Here is an 18,108-nt window from a genome sequence, read left to right on the forward strand (position 1 = left end):
GCTCACGGCTTTCTCCTCTTGAGGGTCAGGATTGGAGTCTGTGTCATTTGAGTGGTGTGTGAGAGAGTTTTCACTGCCCGTGGGAGAGTCTACACTTTCAAACCCCGCACTGAGCTGGTTTATGTAACTACTACCTCCTCTGCCAGTTCTCTCTTCAGAGCTGTTGGAAGCCTTATTTCCATTACCTGGAGAAGGAGGAGAGTCATCTTCAGCTGTGTTCCCCTCCCTATGAAATCCAGACCCAGACGTCCTCTGATGGGAGGAGCTGCCGTTACTTGGTCCGTTGGCCAGGCGACTGCAGTCTTTCCCTGTGGCCTCTGCCTGTTCCACAGGCTCAGAAGCTGTAGTCCTGCTGGTACTGGGGGTGGAGGCTTGAGACTGCTGCTGTTGGTACTGAGCCAGCTGCTGACGAGTCTCTTTGAGTTGTTGCTAAAGAACCAGAATGGTACTCTGCATGCCCTCCACTTCCTTGTCCAGTTGGATGATGAAGTCATTCAGCTCATCCTGACTGCTTTTAAGCTCCTCACTATATTTCTTCTGTAAAGCCAACTTAGCTTCAAGTTGTGCAATACGTCCCTGGGACAGCTGCCTTCCAAGCTCTTGGTTCTCCTGGATAAGCATTCGACACTTCGCCATTAATTTTTTGCCTGTTTGGCTATCAGGCGTAAACTTCCAGGCACTCAGTTCATTCTGGGCTTGTTCCAGTTTGTCTTTAGTCTGTTCCAGTTCACCTTTCATTTTTAGGAAAAACAAGTTGATCGCTGGGTCTACCATTGTTGATCTCAGCTGGGCAACGCTCGGCTGCTGGACTTGCTTGAGGTACTTACTGGATCTGAGTAGTACATTCTTGCATCTCTTGTTCCTTGGTTGCTAGTCTCATTACAAGGATGTTTTCTCTGCGTGCAGACTCTTGCTGTTGCTGCTTCAGTTTTTCTTCAGATTCCCTTTAGCCAGTTACATTATTAGAATTAAGATCTGTGTATTTGCCCTCCAAAGCTTGCACATATGCTTCATACAGCTTCCATCTTAGAATTAACTCATCTCGAGCCATAACTTTGAAGACTGTTTCACTCAAGGGAACCTTTTTGGGAAGAGGTTCTTCATTGGTCATCTTGAATCACATGTCGCCTCGGGGGCGCTGTGGCGCCGCCCGCCCCGCCAGCCCGCCCGCCTACCCTTGCTGGAGGAGAGTCTAGCAGCAGCGGCCCCGCGGCTTTCAGAGCCCCAAGTCAGAGCTTGCCCTCGCGGCCCTTCGTCCCGCCCACTGTCCCGTGGCCAATGGAGCGCAGAGCCCAGAGGGGGAGGGGTTACTTAATATATTTTAAAATAAACTGCTCCTTCTCTTCCACCAGAGGCCTACACGCTGCCATTGATGCCGCCACCTTTTCTCTAATAATTCTAGAGAAATTCCAGCACATTTTGTGGGTATTCAACACTAACATCAATGGGCGGTGGAATATAGCTTTTGCTATGACCATCATTAAGGGTGTAGGGCGAAGATATGCTCATGTGTTGAGGAAAGACCCTGATCTCACCAAGAGGGCAGGCGAGCTCACTGAGGAGCAGGGGGAATGTTAAGCACAATCCGTGCCAGTGCAAGATTGCAGACTGGTTCTTGAACAGACAAAAAATGTGAAGGATGAAATACAGTCAGGTTCTGGTCAAAGAGCTGGACAACAAGCTTCGGGAGGGCCTGCCTGTTGTTATGTGCCATCGAGTCACTTGCAACTCATAGCGACCCTATCTACAAAAGCCCTAAATGCCGTTTTATCCTGTGCCAACCCCGCCGTCTCAAACACACTTTTCCCCACAACTCCAGTCACAGAATTGATCCATCTCATTGAAGGTCTTCCTCTCCTGCACTGTCCCTCCACTGCCCCAAACATGATGTCCCTCTCCAAGGCCCTCCTTGCAACATGCTCAAAGCATGTCAGACAAAGCTTCAGAATCCTTGACTCCAAGGAGCATTCTGGTTTCACCCCCTTCCCGACAGACCTGCTTGTTCTCCTAGCAGTCCATAGTATATTCAGCACTCTTCTCCAGCACCACAGTTCAAAGGCATCAATTCTTTCTATCATCCTTATTAACTGTCCAACTCTGATGCATAGCATGTGATTGCAAAGACTATAGCCTGGATCAGGTGCACCTTAGTCTCCAACCTAATGTTGTTGCTCTTCATACTCTTGAGAGGTCCCTCAAAGCTGACTTTCCCAATGCAATTTGTCTCCTGGTTTCTTGGCTGCTGTGACGAAGAGTGTTGACTGTGGAAATTAAACTGAAACTGTTAACTATCTCAATCTCTTCACCATCCATACTGATGGTGCCAATTGGCCCAGAGATGAGAATCTTTGTTTTCTTGATGCTGAGCTTCAATCCATACTGAAGACTGTAGTCGTTGACCTTCTGCAGCAAGTGCTTCGGTCATCCTCAGTTTCAGCAAGCAGGGTTGTGTCATCTACATAATGCAGGTTGTTGATGATTCTTCCACCAATCCTGATGCCACATTCCTCCTCATACAGCCCAGCGTCTCAGATGATCTGTTCTGCATACTGATTAAAAAGGTATGAAGACAAAATACATCCCTGATGGACCCCTTTCTTGATTTTGAAACATCCAGTGTCTCCCTGCTCTGTTCTGACAACTGCCTCCAGTCCAAGTATAGGTTTCGCATTAGCACAATCGAATGTTCTGGGATTCCCATTCTTCTCAGAGTCAGCCATAGCTTGTTGTGATCCACACAGTCAAAAGCCTTTGCATAGTCAATGAAGCACAGATAGACATTCTTCTGGCATTCTCTGCTTTCTGCCAAGATCCATCTAACATTAGTTATATATCCCTAGTACCATGACCTCTTCTAAATCCAGCCTGCGTATCTGGCAGTTCTCTGCTGACATATTGTTCCAAATGCTTTTGTATAATTTTCAGCAGAATCTTGCTTGCATGTGATATCAATGATATTGTTCGATCATTTCCACACTCTGTTGGGTTACCTTTATTTGAAATGGGAACAAATATCGATCTCTGCCAGTCAGTTGGCCAGCTGGCTGTCCTCCAGATTTCCTGGCACAACTTAGTGAGCACATCCACGGCAGCATCTGTTTGTTGAAATATGTCAGCTGGTAGACATATGTCAACTCCTAGAGCCTTGTTTTTAGCCACTTCCTTCAGAGCAACTTGAACTTCCTCCTTCATTACCATAGGCTCTTGTTCATATGTAATTTCATGAAATCCCTCTGTGTCAGCCAATTCCTTCTGATACAGTGACTCTGTGTACTCTTTCCATCTTCTTTTGATACTTCCTGGATCATTTAACATTCTACTCAAAGTATCCTTAAGTATTGGCCATCCGTGGCTTGAATTTGTTTTTCAACTCCTTCAGCTTAAGAAATGCTGAACGAGTTCAGCCCTTTTGATTTTCTGACTCCTGCTCTCTGCACATTTCATTATAGTATATTGCTTTGTCCTCCGAGCTGCCTTTTGAAATTTTCTGTTCAGCTCTTTGATTTCTTGATTTCTCCTTTAGCTTTGGATTCTCGGCACTCTAATGCAATACTCAGAGTCTCATCTGACATCCATCTTGGTCTTTTCTTCTTCTTCAGTCTCTGAAATGATCTGGAGCCACTAAAAAGATTGGTGCCCACAGAGGGTAGCCCCACTTCTGGGGCCTTAGAGTTCAAAGGCAGTATACTAAAACCACTGATTCCCGAGAGCTCCAAGGGCACTGTGGGTGCTTCCAAGAAGAAATAAATCTATAGGCCTTGTCTGTTGTTAATAGTTTATACACTTTAAAAATAAATAAACTGCTCCTGCTTTTATTTTTCAGTTCAAACAATGTTTTCTGTAAATAAGTTTTACCTTTTGCCCATAAATTATATAGTCCTACCAATGGTATTTGCCTTCCTCGGCATTTTATTTGAATCTTTTTTGTTCCCACTTTCCCTTTGTAGTTAGCAGTAATTCTAGGAATATTAGGGCCAGGGTATGAAACACACTCACTACAAGAAATTTCTATTCAGTGGCTGTTGTGTGTTTGCTTCAAAATTCATATTATGGCCTAGTTTGAGGAGAAAGAAGGATAATCTCCTCTCATGCAATATACGGCCTCTCAACACGCTTGCTGAAGAAGGTCAAAGACTGCAGTCTTCAATATGAACTGAAGCTCCACATCAAGAAGACAAAGATTCTCAGCATTGGCCAATTAACACCAGCAGTCAAGAAATCAAAAGGCATATTGCATTGGGAAAATCTACTATCAGGAACCTCTCCAGAGTGCTGAACAGCAATGAAATCAGTCTAGAGGCTAAGGTGTGCCTAAGCTGGACAATTACTAGGGATGAATCAATGCCTTCAAATTGTGGTGTTGGAGCAGAGTCTTGAACATACCATGGATTGCCAAGAAAACAAATAAGTGTGTCTTGAAGAGGGTGAAACCAGTTTCTTCTTGGAGGATAGAATTTTGAAGATCTGTGGCACTTGGCCAGGAGGGACTGGTCCTTTGAGAAGGACATCATACTTGGAAGGGTGGATGGACAGAGCAGGAGAGGAAGAACCCAGATGAGATGAATTGATACAGTGATTGGGGCAATGGGGGTTTGTGTGTTGGAATTAGTGAGACTGGCTTAGGACACAGACAACTCGACGACAGCTACCAACAACAACAACAAAACCCCCTAGCCATTTTCTAGTTTGAGAAGTACTACATACTACTGTGTTTATGTAAAAGTAAAGGCTACATACATGCTTCATCACAAAAAGAGGGAGCAGTGAAACAGGAAGAAGTATATGGATTATGAAGGAGCTTATGCACTCACCCCTCCCTTATCAGCAAGATTAGGTTCCAAAGATCAGGGCACTATATGAAAATGAGTGCTATGCAAAAGTGCAAGAAGGCCAAATCATTACATAACTTTCAAATTACACCATTACATACCCTCCAAATCTCACCACTAACTTAAAAAATTTTATCATTACTTAACTGCCACATCACTGAAAATCATGATCCAAACAAACTGACATATACCTCTGTTACAGACAGTGTTATTCTCATCTTGCATTTCAGTAATGCAACTATCAAATGTGTGTCAGTAATACACAAAAATAGGCAAATAGATTTTTTACTATTATTATAAATGTCAGACAAGGTAGTCAGTAACTGAAGAGTTAGTGTATTTATACCTTCTTTTCACTAACTGTAAATAAAAACGCCAATGTTTAACTCACAAGTTAGTTTTGAAGACTGAATAAATAATCATGTACTTAGGTTATCAGAATTCATGGTAAACCTATGTATCTTATGTTTTCTCTTTTTATTAATGATTGCAAACACTCTAAAATTTAGTACACAGACCTCTAATAATACTCTCAAAAGTTTCTTCTCTGAGCATCAATCCTGTAATATTGCTTATACTGCACTGTAAATTTTAGCTAAACCAGGCTGACAGATTTGCAACAGCTTTCAAAAGAGTTAAGGCTTTAACTGCTTTTTATTTTCTAAAAATACATTTTATGCAAGATTTCTTCCCCTGGAAAAAATGTATTTCACAGACAAAAACATATGCCATTGCAAACACTGTCCACAATGATTAGTGAGCTAAGGTAATCTGTAAGGAAATGAATTAATATCTCACTCAAGTTTGTCCTTACCACTGGTCCATCCTTGAGTTCTTGGATGGATGAATTCCTAATCACAACAAAATTCCAGTGTACTTGACTTATAAGAGGAGGAAGCGAAATAAAAGGTTTATGGGACAACAAATGTTTAGATATACCATAATACTGTAGGTTGTGATGAAAATGCTGGTGTTCAGAAAACACAAAGGCTATTTATCCTTATGAACAGCAATCAAATACTTTCTGGAAATTCTCTTTATCACTAGCTAAAGGAAATTTACATATTTCATTTCTTTGGAAACAGCAGGAATATACTAACAAAAATAAAACCTGAATGATATAAAAATTGGAAATTAAAAACGTTCCTACTTCACCTCAAAATTTCAACACAGATTTTTGGTATCATTGAACTGAAGCATCAGACAAAATAAAGGAAGTAACATGGACAGAAAGGATCTCTTGTAAAACTCTTTAGGCAATATTATAAAACAGAATCCAGTAGTACAATATGGTGATCAACAACAGACTTATTACTCAATGTTTCAGGTATACAAGCCCTCAGATGGTAGACGCTAGGCAACGAGGCAAAATGCTGGTTGTTCATATTCATCTTAGGAGAAAATGCTGGTGATCTCCTTGTAACCTTAAGATACGCGGTGGATTGTGTACCAATGAAGGAGTTTTTCTTTTGCTTTTAAAGAAGAGCCAGCTGGGGTGGGGTGGGCAGGGAGAAAAGTGCAACAATATATGAATGGAAATCCACAATCTCTGTAAATGTTCATTGAAATTAATAATAATAACTTAAAAAAGGGGGAGAAGATATGCGGTGGAAAGGCCTCCATCCTGCACACATTGAAAGACAGGGTTATCAAAGCTGCGGCACAGGCAACTGACTTTTATTTTCGTTTTAGTTTCCAATTTTGATTAAGTAAAAGTATAACAGAGATCTCCCTGTCCCAAAACTCCTTTTATAAATGAGACAAAAATGAGAAAGTGACAGAGTTCCAAAGAAATGCATTTACTTCCATAAAAACAGAAATAAAAAAACAATGACAGAAACTTTTTAAAGAGAAAGCGAACTAGAGGAGTCAGGTGGTTGGGGAGGAAAATGTGCAACCATGAATGAATGGAAATCCAAGTTTTCTATAAACCTTCATTAAAGTATTAACACAAAATCTTAAAAAACCAATACCAATCAAAACATCATTTGCTCATTCATTGCCAGTAAGTCAGTACTGACCTGTACTGAGCCCCCCATCAGTTTTCTAAACTTTTAAGTCATGATGGGAGTAGACTGTCCATCTTTCTCCCTTGATGCTGTGACTGGGTGACTTCAGAGTTTTGGGTTAGCAGCACACCTCCTCACAATGGACTTGGTCACCAGAGGTCCCTAAGTATGTTATTAGTTAAGGGGCTTTTCTTTACTACCTAAACCCACTGCTGTCAAGTCAGTAACAGCTCATAGTGACACTCCATTGTGTTTCTAAAGGTGTACAACTTTACAAGAGGAGAGTGTCCTCCTTTCTCCCTCAGAGCAGCCAATTCAAACTTTGACTAGCAGTCTGCTAAGTTAGGTACTATGTTATCAGAGATCCTTTCAGTTTTCTAGAGGTACTGTACGAGTAACAGGAAAAGTGAATGCATTTTAAAACAAATTCTTTTATTATAGTCTAAGAGACTAGTAGTTTGAATTCTGGGCACATCTCTCTGTGTGTCTCTTTCTTTCTCTGTGTGTGTCTGTCTCTCTGTGCTGTGTCTCTCTCTGTCTGTCTGTCTCTCTGTCTCTCTCTGTGTCTGTGCGTGTGTGTGTGTCTCTGCTGTGTGTGTCTGTCTCTCTCTGTCTCTGCCTGTCTCGCTCTGTCTTTCTGTCTCTCTCTCTCTGTCTCTCTCTCTGTCTCTCCCTCTCTGTCTCTGTCTCTCTCTCTGTGTCTCTCTCTGTCTCTGTCTGTCTCTCTGTCTCTCTCAGCTTTAGAAATGGCCCTTGTCTCCTTTCAACATCTGTAGGTCTGATGTTCCTTGGAGATCTCCATGTGCCTTGTCAACAATCTTACCCTGAGTCTATAAGGTTCTCAGCATAAAAACCCTGAGCTCAACAATGAACGAATGGAAATTCAAAATCTCTGTAAATGTTCATTAACATTAATAAAATTTCATAAAAATGAAAAAAAACCGACCCTGAGCTCAAAGGTTACATTCTGCTCAGCTTCTCTTTCTTGATTGTTAGTTATCTCTTTTTATGTCTTGGAAGTTAATAGATCCTACAGACCAACCTCAGGAAACTCTCTTACATCAAATCAAGACTGGGACCTGGTAAGGGGTTGAATCCCACTTTAATCCTCTGTCAATTAAGCAATTTATTTAGGCAGATGTAGGGTCATCAAAGCATTTCTAGAGGTATGAACTATAACTCTTCATTTTTGTAGTTTTCAGCCTAACCACAACTTGATTTTGTTATAAAGGATATATAAATATACTTGCTGCTAGTATTTGAAATGGGATGACAGATTGACTCAGCTTGCAGCTGACTTGCTGGCAGATGCTCTGTACATACAGAGATGTACAGACTCAACAGAGTCTCCAAAACCTTTGTCATTTCATATGAATCCTCTGGCAAAGTGAAATGAACAACTTATGCAGAGTGAAGGCCATATGGCCACTCTTCCTAATACTTAGGACTTGGGAATCATGTTAACCAAAGGTCAAATGTGAAAACACAGACACAATATCTTAAAATTCAATATTCATATATCATTTTAAATACTATCGTAATCAAAGATGTTCTAAATTTCTTATTCAAGGTAAGTAGGTTAATTATCTTGAAAGATCTACAAAAATCTGTAATAGCACTGTTTCTCTGAATTTCATAGCTAAATAGGAATTCCTTGCTTTTCAATTCTTGACTAGAATTGCCTAATATATTAAAAGTGGAACATTTTTTATTCTTCCATCCAGGTTCCTCAGTTCCTTCATTGTTGTGGTTTTTGTTGTTAGGTGTCACTGAGTTGAGTACGTCTCACAGCGATCTAATTCACCACAGATAAACCCTGTCCTATCTTGTGCCAGCCACATAATCTCTGACACCTCAAACTCATTGCTGCAGTCATTTTTTTCAGTCCACAAGGTTGAGAGTCTTCTTGCCATTCCTCCACCTTTTCAAGTATGATATCCCTCTCAAAGGAGTATCTTCCTCCTAGTAGCATATCCAAATTATGTAAGATGAAGTTTTATCACCTTTCCCTCTATGAGGCACTGTGACTACACCTTCTCCAAGACTTATTTCTTTACTAAATAAGTTTAAATGCTCTTTGAAGTATGACATGCTCTACCTCCCTCCATCCATGGAATTTAAGCACTGCCCACACCTGGGCATGCTGGGCCCTGATAACTGAACACCTGCCCCTGCAGAGAAAATGACTATGCATGGATAGAAGGATCAGTACTGGAAGACAAACTCAAAAGTAGACACAATGGAAACATTTATGTGATACAGAGAATAAATCATAAAGCTGCCAATATGAAAGTTATATGGTCAATTCTTAGGAGTGATTTCTCCTTCTGAGAAATAGGGGTTTGGGGAAGAGTTCTCTAGTTTATAAATTCTTTTTCCAACAATTCAATGAAGAGACAGTGTATTAACCTGGACATTCAACTAATACTATTTCAAATCAATTGGTCACATTTCACCATGGTTGATGCCTGCTTTAAGGAGTGATTTGCCACCAAATCAGAGGTTTCCACGGGTTATGCAGATTGGCCATACAATGGCAAAAACAATCCCTATTCCAGTACAGTATCTTTGACATTTAGTTCTATAATAATATTTTGAGATGATTTTATCTTTTTAAAAATTTTTATAAATGAGGACTTAATGAAACAATAATTTGATTGCTAAATTATTTAACTGACAAAAAAACTACAGCCCCTTATGTAGTGGAGGCAAATAGGTTTGCAGAAAATAGTGTCTTATACGTATGAATGTGAGTGAAGTGACAGTATTTTTACCTTCAATATTCTTTCCTAAGTAATATATTCTGCACCTTATATAGCTATAGCATTAGTGTGGTTTACTGTAGTTGTCAAAGAAATAGAGTCCTTATTAGTATTGACACTTTAAGCACTAGTGCTAAGCTTTATTAAATGCTTAAGTTTTTGGCAAATTTGCATACAATTCTGGATGTATATTCCTCTAACTTGAAATAGGAAGGTTTGGTGATATGGTCCTACTGTTTTTGTGGACTAAGCAAAAAAGCTAAAGCTTGCAGTCTGACATTGACTGTACATGCAATCAAGATGCATTAATGATAATTGGTGACTGAAATGAAAACTTGAAAACAGTGAAGAAGGAATGGTAGTTGGAAAATAGAGCCTTGGTAATAGAAATGAAGCTGAAAACAGAATGATCTAATTTTGTATTTTCAATTATTTATCCCTTGCAAATACCTTTTTTTTCCAAAGACAAAAATGGTGAGATACATAGGAATTAGACTGACTATAATTGTGGAAGGGATCGTTGGAGAAGCTCACTATCAGCAGTCCAAACTGACTGGGGCAGACTGTGGATCAGACCATCAATTACTCCTGTGCTAGTTCAAACTGAGGCTAAAGAAAATGAAAATAAGCCCACAAGAACCAAATGTGATCTTGAAACTGTTCCATCTCAATTTCAAGATCATCTTAAGAATACGTTTGGAACAATGAACATCAATGATCACAGAGTTATGGAATATTATCAAGGATATCATCCATGATGAAAGCAAAAGGTCAGTATTAAGAAGAGAACAAAAAACCAGAAATGAAGATCTGAAGAGACTCGAAAGTTTGCACTACAACACTGAGAAGACAAAACAAAGGGAAAATATGCTTAAGTTTTAGGTGGAGGAGGTCTATTTCAACTCACATTGACTCTCTGACAGAGTAGGCTTGTCTCGTAGGGTTTTCTATGCTGTTACCTTCATTAAAGCAGATTTTCAGTCTTGCTTTAGTGAGCACACAGGTGCAATGTGAGCACTGAAGTCCTTAACCATTAAATCAGAAAGCACTCTGGAAATGGTCACGATAATTATTAGCACAATTGTAATGTATAATAATTGTTTACTATAACATCTACTACCCAGAAAGACAACCTTTCCTATATTAGATAGTCCTTTAGATAAGCGTCCTGGTGGCATAGTACATCCTATGTTTGGTTGTTAACAGCAGTGTACAGTCTGGCTCCTCTCCAGCATTTCAACAAGAAATATCAAAACAGAAAGATGAGCATTCCTCTCTGTAAAGATTTACTATCCTGGAAACCAGGCAGAAAGTTTCCATGAGTCATATTCGACTCCAAAGGTAATCAAAATGGATATGAAATTGTGAAAATAGTGGAAAAGGCCATTTATAACACCGCCTCTGCCTATTTGCTACCACCATTTCCAACTGCTGTGTACACCTACCTACCACGCTGAAGATCGCTGTGAATTATGTACCACACCTGCACTTTCCTCTGGGCATGTTAGCTTCACCATCTACTCTGTAAATCCTGAAGATCTAATTGTCATATACAGAAAAACAACGTATAACTTTTGTTATTCTCTCAAATTCACTGCTGGCAAGTCAGATGCTCTACACAGTTTTCTGAGGCTATAGTCACATGATAGATTTTACAACTTTCTCCCAAGGAACCACTGGTGGATTTGAAATGCCAAAAAGGCATTTTAAATTCCTTTGGGTTAGTAGTGCAAATCCCTGTGGCCCACACCACCAGAGCCCCCTTTGTTATTCTCTAAACAGTTCTATAAATGGTCAGATTTTTAAAAACTAAACAGTAACTAATGAGTGTTTCTCCTGTGATTCATGAGAAATCACATGTTTTTTGAGTATAGTATTGGGTGTTACTGGGTATGTATAGTGAAGAAAGTATTTGTGAATTATACCCACCACCATTTAAGCAAATATTTATGATTAACAATTCTGTGTCCCCTTAAAATTTTATTAAAATAGTTACTGCCAAGACAGATGATCTCTTTACAGACATCTTAACACTGGTGCATAATTAATATACGAGGAGCATCTGTTTCTGTTGTTTTTTCATTGTAAGTTTGGAGAAGATTAGGAATATATAAGCACAAATTATTAAGGACATAATTTTAGGAGTTAACTAACATAAAAGAAAAACTAATATTATAACAACACAGACTGAAATTGACTTTTTTTACCAGTAATTTCCAGAGCTAGATAAAACAATTTTCTCCCTTCATAGGACAAAGTAAATTTCCTTGCAACCTCTAAATTACAGTTATATGAAATTGCAAAAGTTTAAAATAAGACTATATTTCCTATAATAAAAGGGCCAAATTTAAAATGAAGATAGTGGTCCCAAAGATGAAAAGACCAATTTTCTCTTTAATGGTAGGAACAAGCATATTCTATGCAGCTGTTTTTATATTATACATTAGTGAGTTGGAATTCTTTTCTGATACTTCTACCTTGGGCAGTAAGGAAACTTTATAAAGGTATCTGAGTACAATTTGTACTTAATGCTTTGTCTTTGACTATTAAGCTCAGAGTGAATAGATTTTCACAGTTGACCAAACAGAATGGAGGAGACAGCATCACATTTCCACAGAGGCATTTGCAGGATACATACCTAAAACCACTTATAATTCACACGCAGGGGTATAATTAAAGTGTTTACTCTGCTCAAAACACTATGACTAAGATCCTAATAAAGAACGGGTGTCAAAGAAGCCACATTTAATCAGGTGCAGAAAGAGCTAAAGTCAGGGCCAAAATCTATTTTCCATTATTTTGTTCAAGACTCATTTAAAAAAAAATAAATAAAATTTCACTGTCACCCTTACTTTATACATCCATTAAAATGATAAATACATTTCTAAGTTTGTGTAATAAAATGTATTTTCTTTTAATTTATATTGATAAGTAACATTGATTTTAATGACATCTCTAGTAGTGCTTGGTTACTTTGAGGCTGATAATTGGGACCATAAATTGCCTTCACTATCTGGGTACTTTTCACTTGGTAATCTGCTTTCTGTTCATTCCAATCTACTTGCATTGTTGGCAGATGTCTTCTAAGAGTAAGTAATATAAGAAAACTTTTTAAAAAAAAGTAAACTTTACATTTCCTTTCAAAGAATGCCTTCTGGTTTTCAATAAAATGACCACCAAGATAATATCACAGCCACAACAGAAATATTGAGTGCAGTTTTCAATAAAAAGTATTATGTTTGTATATATCAAAAAGAACTATTTTTTTTTTCTGAATGGAAAGAAGTAGCAAACATGAGTGCTATAAATATTTTAAAATGATCCTTTTCTGTTTGAATTATGTTTCATTAAAATATATCTTCCTCTCTAATGCTTAGGTCTCTCACAAACATCTGCAATTTCTAGAAAACTTATGAAAAAATGTTATTTTTCCACTCAGTTCTTTTACTTTGAAGTTTTATCAGATAAGGGATCAAATGAAACTTCTCATCCCCAGATTTTCCCAGGTTATTACCATGTGGACATGGAATTAACCTCCACCTAGTAACTCTGGAAATGCAATGCTTTCTTGTCACAAAGAAAAAAGGAGTGGAACACACAGAATTATCCTGGATTATGCTGGAAAAGGAGAAAATGCTGACAGGCAGGAAAATGAAAATGTATAGAGTTATAGCAATTGTGAAAGACAAGAAAAAATGATGGTTTAGATAAGGGTAGTATTTTTAAAATGTGTAAGTCCTTTTATGATCTTTTTTTTCTTCTTCAATGCATCAATTCTAAAAAGTTGAGCTTTCTAAATTATCACCAACTTAAATTTAAAATAAAATGAAGAGTGGATGAGTTATTAGATTCTAATCATGTTTACTTAATAGTGAAGTAACCCCAAACTTGCATCACTATAGTGTTGACTGACTCAATGCAACCCTTTATCAGGTTTCCAAGCCTGTAAATCTTTATACAAGGATGCTGCCCATCTTTTCCCCCAGTGTTTGGTACATTCAGACTGATGACTTTTGAATTATCAGTGATGCACAAAAATCAACTATGCATCCAGTGCTAATTTAAGTGTATGAATTTCAAAGGAGGGCAACAGTGTATATATATTTTGTCCTTTTCAGAGATGTGTACATCCTTGTTGACACTAGGGGGGGAAAAGTGTCATTGGTTACTTTATGAATTATGTAAGTTAAATGGAAACATTAAAATCAACCTAATATTTTTTTAATCAAACATTAATGCCACCTAATACCTTTGATGTCTTTTAATTACGGTGTTGGCAGAGACTATTTATTATACTATGGACTGCCAAAAGAACAAACGAATCTGACTTGCACAAACCGCAACCAGAGAGCTCTTTAGAGACAGGGATGATGAGGCATGTACTTTGGGCAAGGTATCACGAGGCGTCAATACATGGAAAAGGGCATAATGCTAGAAAAGTGGGTTTCTCAGGGAAGGAGAGGAAGACAGATTGATTCTGCATGAACTAAAACAATGAGATTAAGACAGGAGGGACCATTAGGATGGCCCAGGATCATTTCTTCCTATGTGGTGCTATGACAGGGAGCTGCTTCAATGGCACCAAACAACAGATGGGTATACCATGATTCTTTGTTCGAGAGAACATGCTCTCTCTCATTTGAAATCTCTAATTGCTGGGAGAGAAGCCCTTATAGCACTGTGAGTAAAACATTACACTAGTGAAAAGCACAGTGATAGGAATCCACCAGTCTCTCTCAAGAAAAACAATGAGGCCGTCTGTTTTCAAAAGACACTTACAGTAATTAAAAAATGGAGCTCTGGTGGCCTCGTGGCAAGAAGCTGCACCGCAATCCCAAAGGCTCGCGGTTCTAGGACACCAGCTGCTCCTCAGAAGAAGGATGGGCAATATCCTCCCTTGAGATTAACTATCTCTGAAAACCCACTGAAAGGTCAGCTATGGGTCAGTTCCGACTCAATGGTACACAACAACATACAATTGATTGTATAAAATACAATGTACACTTTAAAAAACACCCAAGTATATGAATAATTGTATGCAAAATAAATGAAAAAACAAAGTTGAGGGGATGTACAGCCCCAAAATGCAGTTTAAGGTGATTATAATTTAAAATTTACTTGATAGAAGGGGTTTCGATCATAGTTATCATTCTTAGTGTTAGATGCTATTTCTAGGACAATAGCCAAAATCTCTGGCTTAGCTTCTACAGCTAAGGAAAGCTTTTGACTAGCACATCACCTTTAAACGTCTGTGTATCTTAGACAGAACTCCTCACCTCCTTTGGTGCCCTATCACTCATAATCCTCTCTTTGTAGCTATAAATCTATCTTACCTCAGGTCTAAAATAATCAAAATACCAGTTGTGTCTTCAATTCTTTCCCATCTACTCACTGAAAAGAATCTTGTGGAATCTTCCTTCTTTTTATGAGACTCCTAAATTTCTGTTTGTCTCTCAGTTCTCCAGGAACCACCCTGTCTAGGCTCAATTCCACATTAGCTTTGTTCCAAAAACCTCATTGTTTCTCCTTTCCAACAATGCCCTATCCTCTCCACTTATTAAACCATTCCTGGGAAAACAAAAGGGTATTAGAAGACCAGCACACAAAGTAAAGAGCAGACTAACTGGATAAGTCCCAAACTTCCAAGGCGCCTTCAAAATTCTCCTCACTCCCCACGTCAGTAGTAACCTATTCATTCAATAATTAAATTATATGTTGGGGCATCACTGGTGGCATAGTGGTTAAATGCTTGGCTCCTAACATAAAGGTCACTACTTCAAGCCCATCAGCTATTCTTTAGGAGAAGGATCTGGAAGTCTGCTTCTGTAAAGATTACAGCCTTGGAAACTCAGTAAGACAGTTCTCCTCTGTCCTGTAGTGTCACTCTGAACTGGAAGCAACTCAACAGCACACAAGAGCAACAACAGCATGTCCAACATATGCAGCTAGGATTATGCAAACTGCCTACTGAGTTTTAGGATAAAGCACAAAACTCTGCCCATCATGCAAGCCTTGGCATTGGCTTGGACAGCATTTACTCCTGCTGCCATCTTTGCTACACTGATTTATAGTCAAACGTGCCAGCCCGTCACTTAGTATATCAAAATCTGGCTCTGTTTTTTCCATTTCCTGTGTTCACTCCAAATTTGAAAAAAGAAAAAAAAATAACACCATGTTAACGTCAGGAAGAGAGGGAAGGAAATGTGATTCAAAATCCATTATTTATTTAAAATAATTTCTATTCAATATGAAGTTCTGAGTGTGATACAAATGATTTGCACCCACATACTAATTGAAAGTCTGAAGGGTTGAGTCCAGCCAGAGGTGCCTCAAAAGAAAGTCCTGGTGATCTACTTCCCAAAAATCAGTCAATAAAAACCGATGGAGGGCCATGCTGCTCTGACATACACAGCATTACAATGAGTCTAACTCACCTTCATGGCAACTAGGGCCTGAGATGATAGATAGATAGATAGATAGATAGATAGATAGATAGATAGACCACTTCTATTGAATCAGGGATAACTACTTCACATAGGAATTCTGGAATGACAATCTAGGGATTGCTATAAGGTGCTCATTCATTCCCATTTGGCTTCTGAGGTCTTTCAAATGAAAATAAGGACAAAGAAAAGGACACTAAGTATTAAATAGCAGATCAATTTTAAATTTTTGAAATGTCTGTGTAAAAATATTAGCACATGAAAGCACACAGGAATAGAATTGTTGTCAGTGTGGTTTAACATATACTAACTGGAATCAGTATTTGTAAATTTCATACATGGAATTTAAAATCAAGTGTACTTAAATACTGAAACATACTTCCCAGCAAATATAAGCCACTGTCCCAAGTCTATCCAACAATCAAGAAATAAGGAGGTTGCACCTCTGTTGTCATTAGTTTACAGCCAAGTGATTTCTTTAATTATCCTCACTGGGGTTCAAAAAGGCATTAAACACCCAATGATCAGCCACAGAAACAAAGGAATGAATAAGAACACATGTAAGACTTGGCCAGGCTCAATAAGCACCACCTTGATGTACTGATGGTTGTTAATGAAGACAACAACCACCAATTAGACAACTGACAGGCTGAAAACGAAGTGTTAAAATAGAAACAAGGGACAGACGTTGACCTCTGAATTCTAAATCATTTTTATGTGGCATTTAGTCACTTTCACAATAGCAAAAGACAAAGAATAAGATACTCCAGCTTTACACTTTATATTTATGAATGTAAATACAAACCTCTTTGACCTCCATTTTTTTTCATTTGAATGCGACCTAGCTCCATCTGCCTTTATGAAGACACTTTTAATATTGGCTAAGGATCTGGTGCTTTTAAAATCCCGTGTCTTCTAAACTAAGAATTATCTTGTCCTCTAGAAGACCAAGTTAAATTTGCGGTCTGTCTGAATCCTGAATTTATATACTACTGATTAAGTCCTCTGTACTGTCTGTAACTCATATTTCTAACTGTATACTCATTGGTAACTTAATGATAGAAAAAAAGAAAAAATAGAGGGGAAATGTAAGCCTATAAAAATATTAAGTGTAAATGTACTGTGATGTTAATCCAGAAGTCAGCAGTTCAAAGCCACTAGCTTCTGCTCCACAAGAGAAAGTTAGGCAGCCTTGTAAATATTTATAGCCTCAGAAAGCCAGTATGAAGTGTTATGAGTCAGATATGGCATGATGGCAGTGGATAGTGGGTAAAATAAATGCTGAGATACTGTGGTCTACTTGAAGGAGCATCTCAGGTCGGACCTGAACAGTCATATAGACACGCTATTCCTACATCACACATATTGCTGAATGAACACATTGCTCATTGAATTTTCTTGTTAAATTAAACATTTTAAACACAGTGCAATTTAGCACAAGCCATTGCCTTCCTTCACACAACAAAAATAGAAATTCGCCCTGCTTGCTTGCTGGCAGCCAGCCCACATTTGGCCATACCACGATTATTTCTGAATGACTTGGCACAACCTTTAATGATATGCTTCTTGCATCACAGACTTCAGCATTCCCTTTTTGCCTATCTCATCGCTTTTCCCTCCAGAAATTGCATTTGCCTGATTATTCTTAATACACAGGGGCATTTCTGCACTGCTGTCCTTAGAGTCCACACCCTAGACTGCTTTCGACGTGAGATCACCTTTGGGTCTGCACTGGCTTGGTGCCCTTGAATGTGATCCAAGACAGAACTGCCTTATGCTAAATTTCACTGCTGTGGCCAATGGTGTTATAATGAGGTTCCAGTGTCAATTCTCTCTTGGATTTTAAAGGCTCCTATTCCCAGCAGAAGCACAAGCAGTCAAAAGGATGCACTTGCTTTGTCTTCCCTCCCCCATAAGTAAGTATGAGAGCCAAAAACAATGTAATATAAAGCATCCAGTCAGTAACCTGACCAGAAACTGACCAGTCGAGTTGACCATAGTGACCCTATGAACAATGTCTGTGAACCCTGCCCTATCTTGATCCAATCTCACTGTCTCTGGCTCA

General features: G+C 38.7%; 1 protein-coding gene and 1 pseudogene across 1 annotated transcript in view; both read right to left on the reverse strand.

Annotated features, from left to right (window-relative positions):
• LOC102864322 overlaps positions 1 to 1,111 on the reverse strand; it is a 6,381-nt pseudogene extending 5,270 nt beyond the window's left edge.
• ROBO2 (roundabout, axon guidance receptor, homolog 2 (Drosophila)) overlaps positions 1 to 18,108 on the reverse strand; it is an 843,022-nt gene that overhangs the window by 756,123 nt on the left and 68,791 nt on the right. The gene's annotated exons all lie outside the window — the stretch shown is intronic.

This window comes from Elephantulus edwardii, unplaced genomic scaffold (genome assembly GCF_000299155.1).
Source record: "Elephantulus edwardii isolate Elephantulus edwardi_28Jun2011 unplaced genomic scaffold, EleEdw1.0 scaffold00081, whole genome shotgun sequence".
In the NCBI taxonomy this organism is placed as follows: domain Eukaryota; kingdom Metazoa; phylum Chordata; class Mammalia; order Macroscelidea; family Macroscelididae; genus Elephantulus; species Elephantulus edwardii.